General features: G+C 39.1%; 1 protein-coding gene and 1 long non-coding RNA gene across 5 annotated transcripts in view; one reads left to right on the top strand and one right to left on the bottom strand.

Moving 5' to 3' along the window:
* DDR2 (discoidin domain receptor tyrosine kinase 2) overlaps positions 1-24,380 on the bottom strand; it is a 264,822-nt gene that overhangs the window by 218,794 nt on the left and 21,648 nt on the right. The window lies entirely within an intron of this gene.
* LOC138166207 (uncharacterized) overlaps positions 1-24,380 on the top strand; it is a 34,966-nt gene that overhangs the window by 10,267 nt on the left and 319 nt on the right. The gene's annotated exons all lie outside the window — the stretch shown is intronic.

The raw sequence follows: 24,380 nt of genomic DNA, 5'->3' as shown, positions 1-24,380 counted from the left end.
GAGAGAGAGAGAGAGAGAGAGAGAGAGAGAGAGAGAGAGAGAGAAATGGAACCGACTAGACAGGGGAGAATCAGAAACAATGGAACCTAATAATCTAGTATTAGATAAAGTGGAAAACATAAATTACCTAGGAAAGAACTCTCTATTCAATAAAGATCCTCAATTAATTTCAGGAAGTATTTTTTGGGAATGTCTACTACTGCTTATGTGCTAGAATTGTGCTAGGCATTGGGAACTGTAGTAGTCACTCTGAAATCGTCAAGTGATAAGACTGGCTATACCTTTATTGAATGTTTCATGCACACCCTTGGGTATAGCTAGCTCCTCAAAGAATTTTAACAATTTATAGATGCTTAGTAGTGAGAAACACCAGAGAATAATGTAAATGAGTGATATCAAATTTATTAAGTTCTTATTATGTGCCAAGCATCATACTATATGGTAGGGTTACAAATTCAAGCAAGGCAGTCTCTGCCTTTGAGAAGCTTCCATTCTAAGGGAGGAAGCTAATACATACAAGGGATATAAAAAGTTGGGTAGAGGGAGAATTAAATGGTCAGTGGTGTGGTTTAGTAATGGTTGAAACAGTGACATAAAAGATAACTCTTGGCAAGTAAAGCAAAAATCTAGAAGGATGGGATAAAGAAGGTTGTCTCTTTCCAGGAGAAATAGAACTGGATCTGGAGGTAGAAGACCTGAGTTCAGACCGTGTGTCCTGCACTTACTGGCGGTGTGATCATAGACATCACTTAACCTAGCTGTAACTAAGTTTCCCCATCTACAAAAGAGTTATAGTAATAATAAATATCTTAAAGTGTTATTATGGATATGTAACGAGATGCTTGTGAAGTGCTTTGCAAACACTATATAGATGTCAACTATTATTAAGATCTGGGTTTGCCAAATATACATACATACATAGATGGAAGGATGAATGGATAGATAGACAGAAGGACAGATGGAGAGACAGACATGTGTGTATATTGTATATAAATCTGTGCATATATGTGTATGTATACTCTTTATATACTATTTACATGCGTTTACATGTAATATATAAATATAGTTAGTTATATATACCATTTATGTGTACACATATGCATATGCATGTATGTGTATATACACACACATACATTCATATCATCAATAGGTATGTATATCTCCAGCAAAAGCACAACCAGTTGGGCCCAGAATTAAACATAAAAAGATGATTGAGCTATAAGACCTACGAGAAATCATAACGTTCCTTTAATGACCCCAAATTTCTCCCTTAAACAAGGGCCTATGTTGAATTAGTAAACAGACCACTGGTCTTAGAATTGGGAAGATCCAAGATCAAATACTGCTTCATACACAGTAATTATGTGACCGTGATCAAATTACTTAGTTTCTATTGCCTGTTTCCTCATCTAAAAAAATGGAAAGGATAATAGCACCTACCTCACAGGGCTGTAATAAGATTCAAATGAGATAACATATGCATAGTGCTTTGTGGAGTTTAAAATATTAGATGAGTGTTTTTTAATCATTAATAATACCAATGGACTGTACTGGTGATATTACTAGTTTTGAGTCATGGAACATGACAATTTGAAAAGAATTAAAGAGTCCATTGCTCTCCTATTTAAACAATATCAAAAGAAATCAAGGAAGGCCTTTAGCCCATTCGGTGGACCCACCATAGAGAATTTATGGGAGGACTCAAACAAAAATCATGTAAGATGGGCATGAATTGGGATGAATTGGGATCTGTAGAGATAGAGAAAATGAATGAAGAAACATTTATTAAGCATTTCCTATTTGTCCAGCACTGTGCTTGAGAACATCCACATTAATAACCTGGCAGATCCATTTGAGGATTCTCAATTTGAATTCCAGTTCTGGCACTTAGGTCTATGCCAATTCCATCTCAGGTTCCTTCTCTAAAAAATGGAGAAGACATCTGACCAGTTGTGAGCATCAAAGAACCATAAATGCCAGCTATTATTATTACTATTATTATAAGATCCTGAGAACGCAGAGAGTTGAGGTAAAATGAAGGGAATGAGGGGGTGGATTTTGTTTATTTTGTGGTTCCTTTTTTTTTAAACAAATGGGACTTCCTGAGGCGTTTGTCATCCTGTCTGAATGTAAATGAGAGGCACATGCCTGCTTCCCACCTCCTCTTGAAAGTTTTCCAATCAGAGGCTCTGAAATTTCAGCAGATAACATGGTTTGCAATTGCAAACCTTAGAAACCTACTCCAAGTCCTGGAAGAATCGTGTGTAGGAGGGAGCAAAGGCCAGAGCCCAGCATGATCCAGGATACTTGACAAGAGACAGAAGATAAGTTATTGGACTGAATTAATTCACTGTGAAGAAAGGCTGAAGTGAAGGTGAACAGCCACTCCCAAGTTTACTCATTGTAATGATACAAATAATGATCATTGTATTTTTATGATGAATGATCCAAGATGAACTGTTTAGTCAGTCTGAAGAGTTTGGTTTTGTCCCATCCAACAGAGGGACACCATCACCAAAAACTATCACAAAGACAAAAGAGACAGGTTGACTACAGTAAAAGATCTATGGAATATAGGAACTAGGAAATAACAGAACAGAATCACAGATTTCTGAGATGGATTGAACCCTTCATTTTGCAGATGAAAAAATTGAAGCCCAGAGAGGCAAGGTAAATTTTCCCAAAGTCACCAAAATAGTGCATGGCAAAGTTAAAGGTCAAACCCATATCTTCTTACCACGACTTGGGTAGTATGATCAAGGCAAAATATAGTAGACCATAACCAATCTAGGCCTAGACACTTTATGTCTATTGGCTTCCATAACATGTTGTTGACTCATAGAAACAGGCAGTTCACTAAATCCCCCGGATCTGTTTCAAATAAATAATGGTCTAGTCATACCTTACCAAACTGCTATCAAGTCCCCATCTCGTTTATCTAAAGATGAAATTTTGAGCCCAGGTGTAAAACTTAATACTTACCTCTATTGAATTTCAACTTATTCAATTTGGCACAATGTTCTAGTTTGCCAAGATCTTTTTGAATTTATACAGTCATCGAATATGTTAGCTTTTTGTTATATGCCAAAGCCTGCCATCTATGCCTTCATAGAGGTTATTGATAAAACTATCAAAGGATAAATATTACTGGGTGGTCTTCCAAACTAATATCAAATAGTGAATGACTACTCTTTGAATTCGGCCATTTGACCTGGAAGTCAGGAAGACCTGAGCTCAAATTTGGCCTAAGATACTTGCTAGCTGAGTGACCCTGGGCAAGTCACTTAACCCTGTTTGCCTTGGTTTCCTCATCTGTAAAATGATCTGGCGAAGGAAAGGGCAAACTATTCCAGTACCATTGCCAAGAAAACCCCAAATAGGGTGACAAAATGTCAAACATGACTGAAAAATGACTGAACAACAACGATAGAAAAAGAAAAAGAAGAATTTATATAATGCTTTAAAATTTACAAAGTGCTTCACAAATATCTCATTTTATTCTCACAACAATACTTGGAGGTAGCTGCTATTATTAGCTCCCATTTACAGAACAGGTAGCTGAGGCAGACACAGGGAAACTATGTTCTCCAGGGTCATATAACTAATAAGTATTCGAGATTGGATTTGAACTCAGGACTTCCTGACTCCAAGTCCTGACTACCAAGCTGTCTCATTATATCTAGACCATTGTGATCAGTTCTAGATGTCACATTTTAGGAAAGACATTAACAGGTAGAACACATCTAAAGGGATGTTCCCAGGGGAATAGAGAACTAGAATATTGAAGAATATCTCCACTGAGGGACTAGAGACCATGGAAAAATTGGTTGAAGGAACCATAGCCTAGGGAAGAGAATACAGGAGGCCAAGATATCCATCAAGTATTTGAAGGGTTGCATATGGAAGAAGCGGGCTAGAGGGAAGACTTAGGCCCAGTAGAAAGAAAATCCGGGGAGGCAGGTTTAAATTCAATTTTAGGAAGAACTTAGTGATGAAATAGGCTTCTTCAGGAGAGAAGAAACACTGGAGATATTCAAATATCAACTGAATGACCACTTGTCATAAATATCATAGAGGAGATTCTTATCCTAGCATAAGATGAATGAAATAATCGATAATTCTGATACTCTATGATTTTGTGAAATGCTTTTGATTTTTACTTAAATTATTTCATGATCCCCTTCCTCAACTTTATAATAAGCTCCTGTATCATAAGGAAATATTTATGACACATTCCCCTCAATACAAGGCAGACAGTGGGATGGTACTCAACAAGTAATAAAAGAATAATGAATGAATAAGCTATCTTGAGCTCAAAAGTATAGTCACCAAAAATCATTTCATCATAAATAAATGATCAAATGATATGAAGATAATTCTCAAAAGGAATGAAAAGTATTAAATAGCATAGGGTAGAATGTTCCAAATGAAAAGAGAGATGCAAATCAAAGCAACCATAAAATTTCAACTCATGACCTGCAAATTGGAAAAGATCATAAAAAATGGAAAAGGTCAATATTGGAAAGGTTGTAGGAAGGTGGGCTCACTAGTACACTGTTGGTGGAGCTGTGAATCAGAACAATCATTTTGAAAAACAATTTGTAATTTTGCAAAAAAAAAAATGACTAAATGTCACTTTGAACCAAAGATTCCACTAGTAGGTTTAATATCCCCAAGAAGACCATTGATATAAAAAAGAAAGAAAGAAAGTTTCTATACACACCAAAATACTTACAGTAGCATGTTTTGTAATAATAATTTTAAAAATTGGAAACAAGGTAGAGGCCCATCATTTGGGGGAAGGCTAAACATATTGTGGTACATGAATGCAATAGAATAGTGCTGTGCCATATGAAATGACAAATGTGATGAGTGCAGAGAAGCATAGAAATCTGATACATGAACTGATGCAGAGTGAAGTAAGCAGAGCCAAGAAAACAACATACATCGTAACAACAATGTAAATAGAAAGCACAACCACACATAAAAAAGTGAATGTCACAGAATTACAAAGAATAAGCATGTCTTAAAAGAAAAGAAATGAGAAGAAACTACCACCCTGTCCCTCTGCTGAGATAGAAGGTCCACATGTATGGTACATTGCACATATTTGCAGATTTTTTTAATGTATTAAGTTGTGCCGACTTTTTCCCTCTTTTTTTCTTTTTTTTTTGCCTTAAAATATATTTTTATGTGAAATGGTTCTCTGAAAGGGGAGGGGAGAGATACTCAAGAAAATTATGATATAATAATAAAAATATCAATAAAAACTTATTTTTAAAAGTTTAGAGTCAAGTAGAAAGCTCTGGTTCTCTAAACTGATCATAACTCTCTCTACCTTGACTCTCTATCTCAAAGACATTCTGGCATCTCTGACATAAAAATTTTCAGAAGCAGCTGAAAAAATAGAGGCTAGTCTATCCTAGCATAACCCAGAAGAATCAATCAGTTTTAAGTGTCTCCATTCCAATTACGAGTCCCAGAAGATACCTCTTCTACTAACAGTGCCTTCAGTATCTGCCCACCTTTCCTTAGGTCTGTCATCAAAGTTTGTCTCCAAGTAGCGAAAGAAGTCTAGACTGAGGACATTAGAAGATGTTCAAATCTGTATCTCCACATTTTCCAGGGTTCTGGCCAAGAGAATTCTTTGGCCAGGAACACATTCCCCACTGACCCTTTTTCTCTCAATGCCTAATTCTCTCTTATTCCTGCATCCCCCACCAACCTCCTTCAAATTCAGGAGAAATATCTACTTGCATGCCTATTCCTTATTAAAGTTCCCTAGATGGCCCATGGATAGATCTGATATATCATAACTAGTGATGGATGCTCCCTCCCCTTCCCCAAAAAAATGTTCTGAAAGGAGTCTTTATCCCAGGATAAAAAATGATCCCTAAAAGCTGTTTATGTGGACCTCCCCTGCAGGGTGGTCAGCAGTGTCCAGGTCTATGATTCTAAAGATTTAAGAAGCCCCCAGGAGGGTCATTACACTGCACTTGTATAAATCCACTCCAGCATGTGCCATGAGCCCCACTGGAAAGACCAGAGCCACCTTTTTCCACAGCTTGAGAGAAAGTTGAGACTTTCTCAAGCAGCCCAGTAGGTCCTGCTGATTCTGGGACACGTTCAAGATGTAGGTGTCCAGGCCCTGGAGAAATGGCCACCTGGTTTGGACCTTGCTGAATGTATGCAAGATCATTACAATGACATGGGACAATTGAGAGCTCTGAGAGGAACTTAAATATGAAGTCACCAATTCTAATAAGTCACATTCCACCACCACCCCCTCTATCTGTGCTTATGTAATTTTTATATATCTATCGAAACCCAACTCAAATAACATCTCTGGGAAAATTTCCCAGAATACTTCTAGTTAAAAGAGTTCTTTCCTTCCCCTTCTACTATGATTTTTATATCATTTATTTCATTTTCACATTCTCCATCATGCCCTGGTTACTCATCTATGCCTGCCTTATCATCTCTATAAGACTATAAACTTGACAGTGTGTATTGTTCACAAAAAAGGGAGGAGGGTTGTTTTTCTACATTTTCTTTTTTTCTGATTCCAACAGTTTATAATATTGGGTTGTTTTTTATTTTTTTCTTTCTACTTTTTGAAGGGGGAGGATGAAAGGGATTTTGGTTGCCTGGACAAAATAAAATAAGAAAAAGTTTTAAATGACTGTAGTTTAGTGAAAATCTTAAAGAGTTACAAAGACCATTTCCTACAGGAAACCTTTCACAGTCCCCCCCCCCCAGTTACGATGCCTTCTCTTCTGAGGTTACCTTCCAATACTAGACATTTGTCTTGTATGAACTTATTTATTTCTAGGTTGTCTTCCTTATTTGAATGAAAGATCCTTGAGAGAAGGGACTGTTTTTGCTTTTGGTCTCTATCTCTGACATTTAGCACAGTGACTAACACAGTAAGTGCTTAATAAATGTTTGTTGATTAATTGTTCATCCTTGTATCTCCCACAGTACATAGAATAATGTTTTACATATAGTAGGTGCTCACACATAGTTGTCAAATGAGTGAATGGTTGATTAAACAATTATATGATCTATATTGCCAGTTCTTTATATCCAAAGAAAATTTTGTCGAACATGGAAAGAATGCCAAGCTCAGAATCAGGAAGACCTGGGTTAAAGCTCCTCTTCTGACATATACTAGCTCAGTTATCCTGTACAAGCAATTTAAGCTTTCTGTGGCCCCAGGTAACTCTCTCAAACTAAAAATTACCCAATGGTCACTTATCTGCATTGATAAAGGGGGTTTCCTCATCAATAGCTCCCTATACTACCGAAATCACAGGTCTAGACCACGACACACACAAAAAAAAAGTTAACATAATTGTACAAATAATTTCAGAGCAGAAAGCATGTTTGCCTAAATTATCTTGGTAGCTCTTCAGTTAATGCAAAGCCCTGGCTTTGAAGGTCCTATAGGGGTGTTTTCCAGCTTTAGAAACAATGGGAATGTTTCTATTATACCCACAGCTGCCTAAATTGTCCCTCCAAATGGGGAATCCATCTTCTTTCCCACCCACTGGAACCACAGCTGACATCACATTTCCTACTGAGAGAGAATGAATAATGTTGTTTTGCATAAAAAGGACCACCCACTATTATGATTACAATCATAGATTTTGAATTTAAAGGGACTTTGGAGGTCTTCTGGTCCAATTCCCTCATTTTATTGGTGAGGAAATTGAGACCCAGAAAAATCACAGAGAAATGTCAGGGCAAGATTTGAATCACTTTACGCTTCATCATTATTTTCTGTTGATCTTAATTATTATCATTCTGATTGATTTAATCATTCAACATATTGAGTATCAACAATGTGTAGGTGATGAAAATAAGAAAGAAATGCCCCGTAGGTCCAAAAATTATCATCTAGGTGGGGAGATTATAGGAAAATAAGCTTATATTTGTATATGGATTTATGGTTTACAAAGTTTTACACTTATAAACTTTACAACAAGTCTATGAATTAGATGCTTTCTTTCTCATTTTTGATGGGGGAAGATGAAAGGGATTTTGGTTGACTGGACAAAATAAAATAGGAAAAAAAATTTTAAATGACTGTAGCTAGAGCTGTAGACTATAGCTGTACATAGAGGTTCTTCACCTAGGACCCATGAACTTGCTTTAAAAACAAAAACAGTTTTGATGGGGGCGGCTAGGTGGCACAGTGAATAGAAGCACCAGCCCTGGAGTCAGGAGGATCCAAGTTCAAATTCGGCCTCAGGCACTTAACACTTATTAGCCATGTGACCTTGGGCAAGTCACATAACTCTGCCCTGCCTTCCCTCCTCAGAAAAAAAAAGTTTACATTAAAAAAACTGTTTTGATGGATTAAAATTTTTCCCATTAGATTGTTTGCTCTTTCAGGGCAGGGACTGACTTTTGCCTCTTTTTTCATCCCCAGTTCTTAGCACAGTGCCTGACACATAGTAGGCACTTAATAAAGGTTTATTGTTTGATTGATTGAATATAATTGGTTTCCTTAGTAATCCTATTCATTTAAAAACATTATTCTGAGGAAGGATCCATAGGCTTCACCAGATTGCCAGACTGGTCCTTGAAATTCAAAAAAGGGTAAGAACCTCTCCTTTATGGACTTGTGATTTCATACCTGTAGGTGTTCATAGGATCACTGATTAAAGTTTTTAAAGGACCTTAGAGGTCGTCTAGTCCAAACTCCTTATTTTACAGGTGAGGAAACTGAGGCACAGATTTGCCCAATATCATTCAGGTATTAATTGGCAGTTCTAGGTTTTTAAACTCAAGCTAACTCTTGTTTTCTACTGCATGGAGGCTAATTAATAATAATTACCATATATTAATTAATAGCTTATATAATTTATAATAATATATTATTTTCATAAGTAATTTTATTATATATTATTACATCATTCTAGTTCTAGATCTTTGATCCTGTACTAGGATCATACTTCAAAGCAGTAAATAGGAGAAAACTACTGAAGGAAATGGATCAAGAGAAAATACTGAATCAAAACTATGCGAGGGATAGTAAGAATATGAACACTCACATGTATTAAAATGAGTTACAGTTTACATAGCACTTTGTACATATCATCTCACTGGATCCCTGAAACCTCCCTATAGCATAGGTGCTACTGTTATACCCATTTCACAGATGGGGAAACTGAAGCTCCGAGAGGTTAAGCCATTTTTTCCATAGCTAATAAATCAATGAGGGTCCTCCTGACTCTGTGCCTTCATGCTTTATCCACTAAGCCATGCTGCTTCTCCACAATAATGGCCTTGAGTTCTACAGGCTGCTAGATTTTATATGAAGCATTCAGTCAGCCCAAAGCCTAGACCACAAGTCATAGCACAATTCTGAGCCTTTTCTGTACTCAATAATTATTTGTGAGTTGAATTTAAATGAGTACCAAGATCGTTTTGAAGTCTAAATTCCTGTCCCTGTCAACAGCATATTCTTGATTCTTATTTTTCATAAAAATAAGGAGGAATCATTCTTAACCCAAGTATTACATAATCTGAGAGTCTCCCGAGAGTTATTTCCATGTTGAGGTTCAATGGAGATCTTCAGTAATTTCTCCCTAATCGTCAATCATTGGATGGAAAAGCTTAAACTGCAAGAGACTTTAAAAAGACAATCTAATCCACCCACCCTCCATTTTACAGATGAAGAAAGTGGTGTTAAATGACTTACTAAAGGTCACACTGGCAAAGCCAGAATTTGAAATCATATCCCATGACTCTCACTATACTATACTGCCTCCTAGTCATACCAATGACCTACTGTCAAGGTCCCTTGCTAGGACTAAAGAGATGTTCATTGAAGAATTACATGTACCAATTAATGCTGGAGGAAATAGGTGCGTTTATCTGATGTTCTAAAGGGAAGGCACAAAACATAAGTTCCTGTGACTTAACCAGAGACAACCAAGGGAATAAGAGACAAGGACAGCAAGAGAAGCTTAAAAGGACAGCCCAATGAGCTCCTCACACTGGGCTCAGGACCACCTCTAAATCAAGACCAAGGATAGACGTGGAAGAAATATCCCTAGGGATTCAATGGGATTTGATAGTCTTTAGGCCATAGGAGGGGAAGAAAGTCCATGTCAGTATTGGGCTCTGGAAGAATCTTTGTTCCATGCCTCAGGGCAGCTCAAGAGCTTAGGAACACGGAAGCTCCCATGTTCCATAGAGAGGGGAAGGTTCTTACTCAGGCATTGCTAATTAGTTTCCAAGCTCTGAGGTGACCGGGCAAGAGACACTCCTCAGCTAGGAAACTAGAATCTCTAACCCCTTGGGGGGTACCAAGTAGAAAGAAGGAGTATGGCTAAGGAATAGATCATCTGTTACGTAGAGTAAGACTGGACCAAAAAAGGCAGAGGTTTTTCCACATGAGAATAATTACCTAATCACTGACACTAACAGTACTCTGATGGGGAGACCACCCAACTATCTACTCCCACCATGACTGCATGTTCCCATGACCCCTGACCCACTACAGACCCATTGCCACCAGTCATACACATTCATTTTTTGTATTTAGAAAGATACAAGATGTAGGCTTTAATTATACATTTTTAGAGGCTCCAAACAAGTCTCCGTTTCTCAGACCACTATGTGTGTCAAGACCCTCTGTTAAATTGCACATTTCACTTTCCAACCAGACTGTTCTTCCTTATACACCATTCATATTTTCTGCTCTGTGTCTTTGTCCAGTATCCCCCTCCACCACCACCACTCTAGAATTCCCTTTCTGTCCCTCTCAGCCTGCCTGCTGCCCATCCCTAAGGCCTTCTTCAAATCCCACCCTCTCTCTGAATACTTGGGGCCACAGTCACTCAGCCTCCTCTGAAGTCTTGTATTTGCTTTAATGGCTAGCTCTATGATCTCACCAATGTGAGGACTCCCTCTTGCATATTGCACAGAACTTGTAGCTGACTCAGAACAATCTAGAATTTAATTATCCTCTACTACTTCTAAAATGCTTCTAGACAATAATTAAAAGTTCCTTGATGGCAAGGAACTATCTTAAAAGTATTTCCTCCAGCATTGGGCATACAATTGGCACTTAATAAATGCCTGTTCTATTTTTATCTGTAATTTTTAATTGTTTCCTATATATTAGTCTTCTCTAAATTGAAATCTCTTAAAGGTAGCGACTAGAGGCAGGGGCAGGAACACCAGATTAGGAAACAGAGGATCTTGGTCTCAGTCTTAAATTTTCTATTTATTACTCATCTTCCCTTGGGTAAACAGCGACATTGATGAACTATTGATGGAATTGTAAATGGTACTATGATTCTAGAAAGCAATTTGGAATCATATACAAAAAGTCAGTAAGTGGTACATGCCCTTCAACGTAGCTCTTCCATTGCTAGCCTTACCCCTAAAAGAGAAAAATTTTGCTTACATACAAAAATATTTATAGTAATTTTTTGTGGTGGCATAAAAAGGAAAGAAGGGGCGGCCAGGTAGCACAGCGAGTAAGAGCACCAGCTCCAGTGTCGGGATAACGTGGGGATCGAATCCAGGCTCAGATACTTAGCACCCACCAGAAACACCTGGCTGTGCATGCCGATCAATCAAATGAGTTATGGTGTTTGAATATGATAAAGTACTAATGTGCTATAAGAAATGAGGAAATAGGTGATTTTGAAGACTTACATGAACTGATGCAGAATGAAGTGAGCAAAACCAGAAGAACAATTTATACAACATCCATATTATAAAAATGAACAATTCTGAGAACTTTTATGAACTGATGAAGAAGGAAATAAGTAGAAGCGAAAGAACAATGTATACAATATCAATTATAGTGTAAAAGCAAGTGACTTTGAAAGCTGTCAGAAACTGTGATCAGGGGTGGCTAGATGGTGCAGTGAATAGAGCACCAGCCCTGGAGTCAGGAGGACCTGAGTTCAAATCTGGCCTCAGACACTTAACATAAAACTGGTCGTGTGACCTTAGGCAAGTCACTTAACCCCAATTGCCCTACCTTCCCCCTCTAAAAAGCAAAAAAATAAAAATTTTAAATTTTTTTTTAAAAAAAGAAACTATTATCAATGACCTTTCATGACTCCAGAGGACTGGTGATAAACATTCTCTCTATTGTTAATAATAATTATCATTTAGTTAGCACCTACTATGTGCTGTCCATTGTGTCAAGCACTTTACACATGGTTTCTCATTTGATTCTCACAACGATCCTGGGAGTTAGTTGCTGTGACTGTCCCCAGGTTTTTTAATATTGACAAAAGTGAGGCAAACAGAAGTTAGATGACTTGGCCAAGGGTCACACAGCAATAAGTGTCTGAGACCAGGTTTGAAATCAGGTTTTCCTGATTCCAGGTGCAGAATTCTATCCACTGTGCCACCAACTGTCTGTAACAGAGATCTGACAGCCTGGGTAAAGAACGAAAGGTAGAGGCAGAGATGGAGATTAAGACTGAGATCAATAGAGATACAGATCGATATAAAGAGATAAAAACAGAGAGATATTTGAATATAGTCCAATGATTGTGGGAAGAACTTTGCTTAACCATGTATAATTATCACCAAAAATATTATTTTTCTTTTCTTTTTTCCAATGGGGTAGAAGTAGAAGGGATAAAAAAATATATATTTGGTCATTTTTTTTTTTAGTAGAGGGGTGGGGTGATGCCACGGATGTGAAACATTACATGCCCACCCTTTCCGATGAGGTCACTGTATTACTAGTTTTATATAACAGTTCTGCTTTGTTATAAGATCTCTGTCACAAAGTGGGAATAATCTGTAAATATTTGTAGTGGAAAAGCAAAACATATCCAAAAACTGAAAATGGCAACAAAGTGAAGTAAGCAGAGCCAAAAAAACCCAACTTATAGAATGTTAGTGGAAAGATCAGCAACTAAAGAGAGACATTGGATTCTGTGAAATTACAATGAACAAGCTTGGCCTCAAACCTCAGATGTGAGAAGGCTCTTCCCCTGCTTCCCCTGCCCTGGGGCAGGGGAGGTACTCTGAGTGTGGAGAGCTGTGTCTAATATAAATCTTGTTATTTGAGTTGGTTGGTTTTGCTTACAGATTTCTCCCCTCATTTTTATTCTTTTTATAAAGGATGCCTGGGGTTGGAGTGAGGAAGCACACGTTGAGAAATATAGGTAATATTAAAAACAAAAATGGAAATAAAATTTGTTGTTTAAAGTCATACCCCTTGGTAATTTGAAATTTCCTCCTTTATGTTCCCATTCTGGAACCTCAAGCATCTTAGTGTTTTACACTTGAGGGAAAAGGCATTGAAAGGCTGAATGATTTGCCCAAAGTCAGTCACAAAAATGGGCCTCAACCCCAGGTTTCTGGTCTCTCTCCCAGGCCTCTCTCCACAGCACCCAGAATACCTCTCTAGTACATGAAACTTTTAGAGAACAGTGAATCCTTAACACTGGGGCAGCAATACAAAGTCCTAGAGGCATTCAGAGAAGGAAGAAGTCACTGTGGACTGGACTGGTGAAATAAGGTTTCATGAATGACTTGGGTCTTGATGGGATGGATGGGATTCATCCAAGCAGAGGAGGAACTCAGAGAGAGGCGAAGGTTAACTATGAGCACAGTCATGGAGGCAGAAGTGAGCCAGGCATGTCTGAGGAAAACGAAGGACTGGTCCTGCCAGAGAGGCAAACACTCCCTTCCCAAACCTGGCCTTGCCACGTTTTGCATCCTATTCAACTCCTCATTCTCCCTCACCCTACATATCCAATCACTTCTACCCCTACCATATCTCTCATATTTGGCCCACTTTTTTTCACTCACACAGTCACCATCCTAATTCCACCCCTCATTACTTCTTAGCTAGATGATTGCAATGGCCTCCTAATTAAACTCCTGCTTCAAATATCCCCCTGCTCTAACCATCCTCCACACAATTGCCAAAGTGATTTTCCTGAATCGTAGTTGTGACCATGTCACCTCTCTGTGTATTCAAAACATTCCAATGTCTTCCTATGACCTCTGGAATTGAATATTAATTTTTCTCCTTGGCATTTAACTGGATTTCTTCCTATATTTCCAGTCTCATTATACATTGCTCACCTCCAAGCTCTCCACAATCCAGCCAAAATAAACACTTTTCTGTTCTTCACACACGATTCTCTATCTCTTGTCTCCATGTCTTTATATAACTGACCCCCAAGCCTCAAATGGCCTCCTTCTGTACTCCTGGCTATAGAAATTCCTGGTTTCCTTCAACATTCATCCCAAAGTGCCATGCTCTGTAGGCGTTGCTGGTCTTCACCTTCCCCCACCCCCAACCACTTGAACCTTTCCTCTATGGTTACTTCTTTTTTTTTTGTATACACACAGAGATTTTATTTCAGTATTTTAATTAAGGAGAAAATGTGTTTTATATATGTACATATGTACACATATATGACCATATATTTATCATACATATATATATATTATGACAACATGTTTATATATGTAGTATATATAATATAGTGTGTGTATAATATGATGCATTATATATTAAATTATAATTATATATAACATAGAATTATATATTACGCACAATAATATATAATTCTATAATATATTATTATATTATGTTATGTATTATATATTATAATAATACAAACAGTATATCTATGAAATCATATGTATGTGTATGCATATATAAAACACATATTGTCCCCTCTATTAAAATGCAACCTCCTTGAAGAGATAGTCCTTGGATTCTAAGCTCCTATCACAGGACCTGCCACATAGTACATGCGTAACATATGATTGCTGATTAGTTAGCAACCCTTCAGATAGTTATTGATGATGCTGGAGTCAGAAGGAACTTTCACATGGCCCTCCCGCCACTCTTCTCCCCAGGCTGGGGGCTTGCCCAGAACTTTTCAAAGGCATGGGTAGGCTATGTGCCAGCTGATCCTGTGCCTTTCATTACCCCTCTAAATTTAACAAGCCTTAGGGGAAATGGTCAGGGCAGTGAGGCATGGCAGTGGCATAGGGCAGGCTCCAGAAGGCCTTCAAGGGTGGAATCTCCTTTGTAACACTTTATTATTTTGAAAGGCAGCAAAATATATCAGAAAGAATCCTGGTCTTAGAGACAAAAGAGCTGAATTTCAGTTCAGGCACCAACCCTGCATGACCCTATATGTTATTATTGTTGCTATAGTTAATATTCTTTTGGGGGGAAAAAAGATGTCCCTGGGGAATAAGAACCTCAATTAGATGAAAAAGATCAGTATTAGAAGCAGCTTTAAAAAAAAATCCCAAGCACATCTCCAATCAAGCCACTGGAGACTAATGCATTAGAAAGAATGCTCACTTGGGAGTTAGGAGCCCTCTGCTCTAATCCCAGCTCAGACATGTGGACTTTGGAAAAACCACTTCCCCTTTCCCGGAGGCCTCAAGTTTCCTCATCTGTCAAATGAGAGGGTTGGATTCAATCATCTTTAAGCTCCCGATCAGCTCTGACAATTTACGGTCCCCAGACTGCAGCCGTTCTCTTAGGGGATGGGGGCAATGATGATAGCAAGAAGAATGACGGCACCTTTTTTCTCATCCATCCAGCCCTGTGCTGAACTTGCCAAAATCTATACAACAAAACCGGCAAGTAAGTTCTATTGTTCTTTGATTGTTTCCTGTGAGTTGCTTCCCAGGTGGATGTAAACCTCCTGAGGACAAAGACCAGGTCTTAGTAATAATTGCTAACATTTATTAATGATACTAGCCAGTATTGATAGAGCAGCTTAAGATGAAAGGGCTTTACAAAGCTCACCACCCTGTGCTATTACTGTTGGCTGTTGTTGTCACTTCAGTTATGTCTGACTCTTTGGGATCCCATCTGGGGTTTTCTTGGCAAACATATTAGGGTGATTTGCCATTTCCTTCTCCAGTTCATTTGACAGATGAGGAAACTGAGGCAAACAGGGCTAAGTGACTTGCCCAGGGTCTGAGGCCAGATTCAAAGTCAGGAAGATGAATCTGCTTACTGTGCCACAAAGCTGCCCTATGATGTTATTTTTATCCCCATTTTACTGATGAAAAAACTGAGGCTGAGAAGGGTTTAGTCATTTGCCCAGAGTCATATAGCTAGTAGATGCCTGAAACAGGATTGAACACAAATCTGCCTGTCTCCAAGTCCAGTGCCTATCCACTAAAAAGAATTGCCCTCTGGGGAGTAGTTAGGTGGTGCAGTGAATAGAGCACTGGCTCTGGAGTCAGGAGGACCTGAGTTCAAATCCAGCCTCAGATACTTAACACAATAACTAGCCGTGTGACCTTGGGCAAGTCACTTAACCCCAGTTGCCTACCAAAAAAAAAAGATGCCCTCTATTCATCTTTTTATCCCACATAGAGCCTAGAACAGAACTGGGTTGGTAATCAGTACTTGATACATCAACTAATATTCCCAGTTTTTGCCATCCATCTAGCTCTGTGAGGGTCTTGGGGTAAGAGATATATTTTTGCTTTTTAGTGTTGGTGTTGTTAATATTAAAAAAAGAGCAAAATCTGCCTAGCATAGTCCTGAACACCAATCTGGGAGTGAAATACAAATTTGAGGGAAAAGTCATTTTTCAGTGTCTCATTTTTCAAAAATTATTTGTCTGGTAGGTTTCATATACCATCCCAGAGAAACACACCACTGTATCCATCACTTAATGAATGCTTATGATGGTGGTAGCTGGAAATAATGAAAAACTTAGGCATTTCAGTCTATAAGAGAGTTGGGCAAGGGAAAAGGACCCAACAGGAAAAAGCTTGAAGGTGGTCCAAAAAAAATCAGACTTTGAACGGAAGTCACCTGTCAACTAGTCAATGTCATAACTATTATTAATACCATGAAAACATCTTGCCAGATCTCTCAAGGGATAGTAAGGGTAGATGAGTGGGTGGGGCTAAGAAATGGTTATAATCCGGGTTTTACTACACACAAATTGTTGAACCCTCATAGATTTTTAGTAAGGTTTTATGTAGTAAAACAGCCTAATTTACAGTATTCAGCGCCTAAAGTTGGGATGGAAAAAAGGAAGTGGGATTTTTGGGTAAAAAATGCCCTTTCCTATTTATCCATTCCATTCTTTCCTTTCCCTAGTTCCAACCACTATAAGTTCTATGGGAATTAAATGAAAGGAAAGATCATTTTGTAATGTAGCATGAAGGATCTCAGCAGAACAGGGGATCAGAGAGAAGGGAGAGGAAGAGAGGAGTGAGTAGGGTGAAGAGGAGGCAAAGAAAGGAAAAAAGAAAAGATATAGAGAATCAGAGGTAGGGAAGAAAAATTAGGTAAAAAATCTCATTCCAGGATATTTAAGGAAAGAGAATGACTTTTAGCCTTGTAAAAGGGTGTTTGAATGGCATTGCATGTCAACCCCTATGCTTCTCACCTCATTCAACTCAAAGTCTTGATGATATAGTCAAAGCCCATTGACAACCACAGGTCTTGTTCAATTTAATTCACTTCAAAAAACGTTCAGTAGGCATCTCTTAAGTTCAAGAAACTGTGATACAAAAATGGAAAGGAATACAGTTTCTGCCCTCAGGGAGTTTACAGTCTGATATAGCCCACACTATATGTGGACTGTATGATGCACTACCATCTAATGATAATATTAACACGACCTGGTACATGCAATAGAATATATCTTTTTTAACTTTCTTAATTCTAGAAATGAGGGTTCTCTCAGATTTACTAAAATAACCTATTTTTTAATTCAGTAAGCATTGAAATTCAAACAAAATTTGCAAATAATATTGTATTATGCCTCACCACTTTGCAACTGTGCTCCTTTTTGAAAAACTTAATTTTGCTTTCCTAGGTCATAGCGACACTGGTGGAATCTTTTATCAAGGGCCGAGTTCATTAGATTAACCACTTGTGAGATGGATTAAGAGGAGATCCCTTCCTCTAGTTACCCAGAATTCACAGTGCTTCCTGAAGTTGTGAACTACATTGATCAGCGAAGGAGATGAGGCAAGCCCCATCACTTAGCAAAGACATCCTAAGAACCAGATCTCCTGTCTCCCATGACATGGAAGCCATGTTATCTTTGAATCCACCAAGGGTCAAGGAGATACAAAGTGACCCCACAGGGGTGCCTGATGGCCCAATCCAAGTGACAGGGAAGTTACAAGACTGTCTCTTCCATTTCTGTCCTGCTAGGGATGCTGGTGAATTATGAGGAAATACAGAAGTAGCCCATACTCTCAGAGTATGTCAGAAGCCTTGAGTAGTTCATGAATTTATCTTCCCCCAGCAAAGGTCTTTCACACTTTTGGAAATAACTTGATTTCAAGGCTCACCTCTCCAGGGGTCCTCAAGCCAGAAAAAATCTGAAGTTCAGGGGGATGTAGTTAGTTAAGAAAGCACAAATCACATAATCCTTGGAGGACAAGGGGGGAACAACTATTTGAATAGGAAGGAAAGGAATTGGAATAAAAAAAACACCAAGGGAGGGGCAACAAAAAAATAAGAAGCCACAGAGAGAGTGAAATTATCTCCAGTCTAAATATTTCTAAAGAATATTAACTAAACCATAATTTTTGGAGATTTATACAAATCCAAGGAAGTAGGTTAAGGAGAGTTGAAGTGCTCCTTAATCATCAAGTCATTCTTGAGTTCAATGACAGGAAAAATGGGACATCCAAGCAGAGGAACCTGGACATACTGTTAACTCTAACAAGACATTTAGAAGAGAAAATGTGATACAATGGAAAGAATGTTGTATTTGGAGTCAGAAAGCCTCTGTTTGAAACAAAATTTTCTTATTTATATATTTCTTATATCTATTCCTTACTATTTGTGTCATTTTGGGAAAGTCACTTCATCTCCCCAAGTCTCAGTTTCCCTATATGTAAAATTGGATTAAATGTTCTCAAAAGACTCCTAAATCTCTAAACCTATGACCCCATAAGAAGGTATATGCTACAGATGTAACAGACGTCCCTAAATCAAATGTGTTGCAGAGAAACCCAAGGATACCAAGGAGAGAGAAGGTACAGATCCTAGGAAATGGGGTAGGTTCACAGAGCAGTGCAGGGATGTGTTAGTAAGTGTTTAACAACTAGTTTTCTAGTACTCTCTCTCTCTCTCTCTCTCTCTCTCTCTCTCTCTCTCTCTCTCTCCATATATATATATATATATATACACATACATACACACACATATATACATATATATACACACACATATATACATATATATACACATATATACACACACACTTGTAAATTTATTAACATTTTCTCCATCACTTTCTTATGTCTAGAAATCAATTAATCAGTCCCTTATTTATAGCAGTTGCTGGCTGAGGTGTACATGCTCACACTGAATTCACAATAGGCATTCACAAGCTTGTATAAACTGACTCTCTCACACTTCTGGAGTAGTAATACAGAACTGATTACCAGGTGAATGAGAAAGTAAGGGTGGACATTGAGATACCATGCTCTTTGCACAACTAATGGAGAGTTCCCATGGGCCCATCTCCAGGGTGGTTCCAAGCAGCCCCAACTAGTAACAATGTTCTAGAAACAGTCTTGCACAGATATTCCCTTTTTCTGAAGTCCTACAATCTGAATTCTTGTTGAACTTTAAAATCTCTGTGACACAATTCAGTACTGAAAAATAGAACAGATATAGATATAGATGTACACACACACATATTTTTTTACGTGCACACATGCACACACACATATTGCTTGGGCCAAGCCAGAACAATTGCTTGCTAGTTATTTTATATGTATGTGTGTGTCAGACACACACACACACACACACACAGTACGTTTGTCTTTTGGGGGAAAGAGAGCTGCCCTGAACTAGACCACGGGGTAAGAGAATGAAGGTACTAGGTGACATGATCTCAAAGTTGAGAGGAACAAAGATGTGTTTTTAGTTTTGCTAAATTGCTTCTTTTTTCACTTTTCTATTTTATTCTTTGTTACAAGGATTCACTGGATAAGGAAAATGGACATATTTGGAAATCAAGCTGATATAAAAAGAGTAAATATCAATAAAAATTAAAGTAATTTTTGAATTTCCTCCAATAGATCTTATTTCTATTAAACATAATGATGAGAATGCATAGTGAAACATTAGAGTTTCCTAAAGACCTAATTAAAAGAACAGATGAATTTTTCCCCCACTTTTTCCTCTCCAGAGATGCTAGTGAGGAGGTCTTGGAGTTATCCAACGGGGCCTAGGATGCTCTCAGAGAATTTTAGAAGTCTCAGGTACTTCTAGAACTTTCGCTCTCCCACAAGAGACTTCCATGCTTTTAGAACGCCATTGTGGGGAAACAAATTTTTTCTGAATTTGGCGTTACTATATTTCTCCTTTTTAAGGGGTAGGGGATGTTTCAAAAAAGAATAACAACAATATTCTTCCAGTGCCACTTCTTGATTGTGAGACTTGACGTACCCCAATCTCCAAAGAATTAAAGGTCAGAGCCACCCAAAGGATCATAGCTTTAGAACTAAAAGGCACCTTGGAAGACACTAAGTCCAGCTCCCTTATTTAATAGATGAGAAAACCTAAGCCAAGGCCATGTAGCCAGTTAGAGTCTGAAGCAGGATGCCCAGCCCAGTTCTTCCTGATTTCAAGTCCAATGACCCATCCACTACCCCAAGGTCATGATGGGCATGAGCAGCTGTAACACATTGCCAACTGAGAATTGTATCAGAAAAGAAGTATCTATAAAGGATGTTGTCGAGCAAGACTCAACAAAAAAGGTGGGATAGTCATTTAACAAGAGGCAGCAAAGCCCAAAGAAGGACTTCTGTGCTCCTTGATATGCATACAATGTCAAAAGAAGTAGAGGAAAGCTCCCAACCTGTTGCAGATACAAGAGTCACATAGAATGGTCAGTCCTGCATGGGCCACAATCTGTATCATTAAAGGCAGTATCCTCCATCAACAAGATCACATTTCTACCCAAGTACCAGTTCAGTGCTGGTACTCAGTGAGCAAAAGTTACTTGAACACGAATTTCAGGAAATGGAAAGAGGGCATAGAGAAATCAGTGTTTATAGGAGATGACATTATGAGTTATCATGTATTTGTGGTGAATCCATTTTAGGGTATGTATTTGCTTTCATTCTCATTTGCCTGTAAATTGGGTATTTCCCATCGGTTATGAAATTTGCCCTCAACCAACTTTCATAAACAAACTCAGATGGGGGGTGGGGCAGGGATGCTGATTGAGTGATTGATAGAGAGATGGAAGGGAATGGGTTTATGGGGAGAAAAACATCTAAGTTGTGACAAATAGGGGGGAAAGAGTACATTATTCCTGCTAACAAAAAGCTAAATTCAGTTATTTCTGAATTTAACTGCTGTCAGCACCTTCTAAATTTTGGCACTCTGAAGCAAAGTGCTGATTGCCCAACCCCAGTAATGTCCTTGCTTTAAGTAGCCATTTTTCTTAATAGAGAAGGACCTAAAAAAACTTTAAAAGATGCTGATGGTGACCCAAACTCTATGATAAGGTCTAGTAGAACTCAATTCAATATGGTCAGCTTTTTTGACTGGTATTTTGGCTAGTGACTTATTTGGCATCAGAGGACCTAGGTTCAAATCTCAGCTCTATCATTTACAACTTGTGTGACTGCCTCCTTCAAGAGGCCCCACTCTTCTGTCCAGTCCCAATTAAGGGCACTAGGCTCTAAGGACCTCTAGGTTTTATAATCGCCCTGTTGCTACGCCCTATTGAAATTCTTTTCTATTCTGTTTTTTATATATGCATATATTGTATGGAAAGGAAAAGAGGAAGGGAAGGAAAAGGAAGAAAGGGAAAGGTTGCCTATGCCCTCCAGATTCTCAGGCATTGCAATCTGGCCTATCTTTGATCCCCAAGGACCACTGAGCTTTGCCATCTGTCCCGCATCTCAACCCTCTTAAAACTGTCGTTTCCCCCAATTAGAACATGAATTCCTAGAGAGCAAAACCTGTCTCCATTTTCTATTTGTATTCCCAGCATTCAGCACAGTGCTTGGAACATAGCAATCTTTTAATAAAAGCTTCTCCATTCCATTCCAAAGGATTTAAAAGGGGAAGGGACTTTAGAGATTATTCTTAACCTGTTTTCCTCTGTGATCTTGGAAAGGGGAAAAAATAAATCTTTGTTTTCAATAACCTCTAACTGAAAGCTATCAGGTCATTTCATTACGGTTTTTAGAAGAATTATGCTGAAAAGATATCCATATGCTTCACCAGACTACCAACAGGTCCTTATCACAAAAAGGATGAAAACCCCTGATGGAATCCCACCGCCTTTTTTATAAGGAGGAAGATGAAGCCCAAAGAGGGAAGAGGACAATGTCACATAAGTAAGGTATGTCAGTATGAAATCCATAAGAAGACCGTCTGATTCCAAATAAAATGGGGGTCTTGAATCTCCCAATACTCTAAAAGCTACCTGAAAAGATAAACCAACTCACAAGCAAGTACAAGAGGAGACCAGCTATGTTGTTACAATGATCTTTCTTCTCTCAGTTCCTAGTATGGTATCTGGCAAATAGTAGGTGCTTAATTAATGCTTGTTGGTTGATTGACTTCTCTTGGTAGCAACTACCATGTTGCATGATAGGCAAACTGACTGATTTGAGGAAGTATGGTATCTGGCAAATAGTAGGTGCTTAATTAATGCTTGTTGGTTGATTGACTTCTCTTGGTAGCAACTAACTTATGTTGCATGTTATGCAGACTGACTGATTTGAGGAAAACAATTATGAAGCCCTCATGGTACAAAAACTGCTTTGTCCCAGAAAGTGGGGAAGCGCTAATTTGGGTGTTCAGAGTTTTGCTACTTGGTACCTGTCTCACCTAGAGTGAGCCAGGTTACCCCTGTGGACCTCGGGGTTCTCATCTGTATGATGAGGGGAGGTTAGATGGTCTCTGGGGTCCCTCCCAGAACTGAATTGTATGTTCTGTCATGATATCCAAGAATAATAATAATGTATATTTACGTAGCATTTTAAAATCTGCAAAGGGTTTCATATGCATGATCTCCGTTGAGCCTCACTTCAGTCCTATTAGGTAGGTACTAAACTGAGGCAGAGGACAATTGTGTGACTTGCCAAAGTGTCAGAGTTAGGACTTAATCCCAGGTCTTGCTGATTCCAAGTCTAGCATGTTGTGTCTTAGTCCCTAAGAACATAGATTCAGAACTGGAAGGAACCTTGGAATGCATCAGTCCAATGTCCTCCCCTTTTACAAATAAGGAAACTGAGGCAAAGAAAGAATAAGCAACTGCCCAGGGTCACACAGCTAGTAAGTGTCAAAGGCAGGATTTGAACTCAGATCCTCCTGACTCTAAGTCTGGTGCCCTCTTCACCATGCCATGCCGATTCTATGAAAGCAAAGTGGTACCAAGGGGCCAGCAATGGATGAAATCAAAACAGGCAAGTGATAATCCTGGCTATGACACTCTGTGATCTTGAACAAGTGGCTATACCCCTCTAGGCCTCATGTCCCACATCTGCAAAATTCGGCTTGGCCTAAAGGCTCTCTATGAACCCCTCTGGTATCATTACTCTATGTTATTTAAAGAGGAAAAAGGGAGAAAGACAAACAGTCGGCAAAATGGTGCTGTACCCCCTGCTGGCTTGAACTGTGCCGAACTCTCCTCTCAAATGGCTGAGTTGACCGAGAACTGCAGCCAGTTGGAAAAATGTTCTTTTCCTTTGGATGAGACTCCGGAACATGAGCCAAGACTCAGATCCCAACAGAAAACAGTGGTGAGGGGGAGGAGGAGGCCAGTTAACAAAGGGAGAGACCCTGAAGCCTTATCACCAAGAAAAGAAATAAGAAGTTTCCTCCTCTGTAAAGCTGGAGGAGGGGGTATGCTTGGAGGAGATGCTTTCTAGGGTCCCTTCTGCCTCTAAAAGCCAGGAAACTTTTGGAAAGATGGCCCTGGGCCGCCTCGAGCAGTCTGCCTGACTCGCTCCTCCCCATCCACTCATCCACTCTCCAAACTCCAGGCAAAGTTGTCTGGCCCGCTACTTGGGGGTGGGGTGGGGGTGGGGGGAAATCAACTCTAAAGAAGACTAGCCCGCCCCACCCACCCGAAGCTGGGCCCTGGAGCAGAAGTGACCCCATGGAACCCCAGGCTCCTGCTCCGGGTCCCCCAAGTTGCTCCGCAATGAGCCCATCTATTTATTGCCGCCCTCAGCCGCTCTGGAACCTCCTCTTTCGCTATCCGATTCTCTTGGGTTCCTGCGGTTCCCCTTCCTTTACTCACACCAGGGGATTCAGACCAGATGGGAAGTCTCCAACAATGTGGCCCCAAGGACGTGGAACCCCCTGCCCTACCACTTTCAACTTGAGACAACGGGATCTCTCTCTCTCTCTCTCTCTCTCTCTCTCTCTCTCTCTCTCT

Source organism: Petaurus breviceps, unplaced genomic scaffold (genome assembly GCF_028583685.1).
Source record: "Petaurus breviceps papuanus isolate PSGF00001 unplaced genomic scaffold, PetGlider_PUasm1.0 220, whole genome shotgun sequence".
Lineage (NCBI taxonomy): Eukaryota > Metazoa > Chordata > Mammalia > Diprotodontia > Petauridae > Petaurus > Petaurus breviceps.
This window is presented reverse-complemented; position numbering and strand designations above follow the sequence as displayed.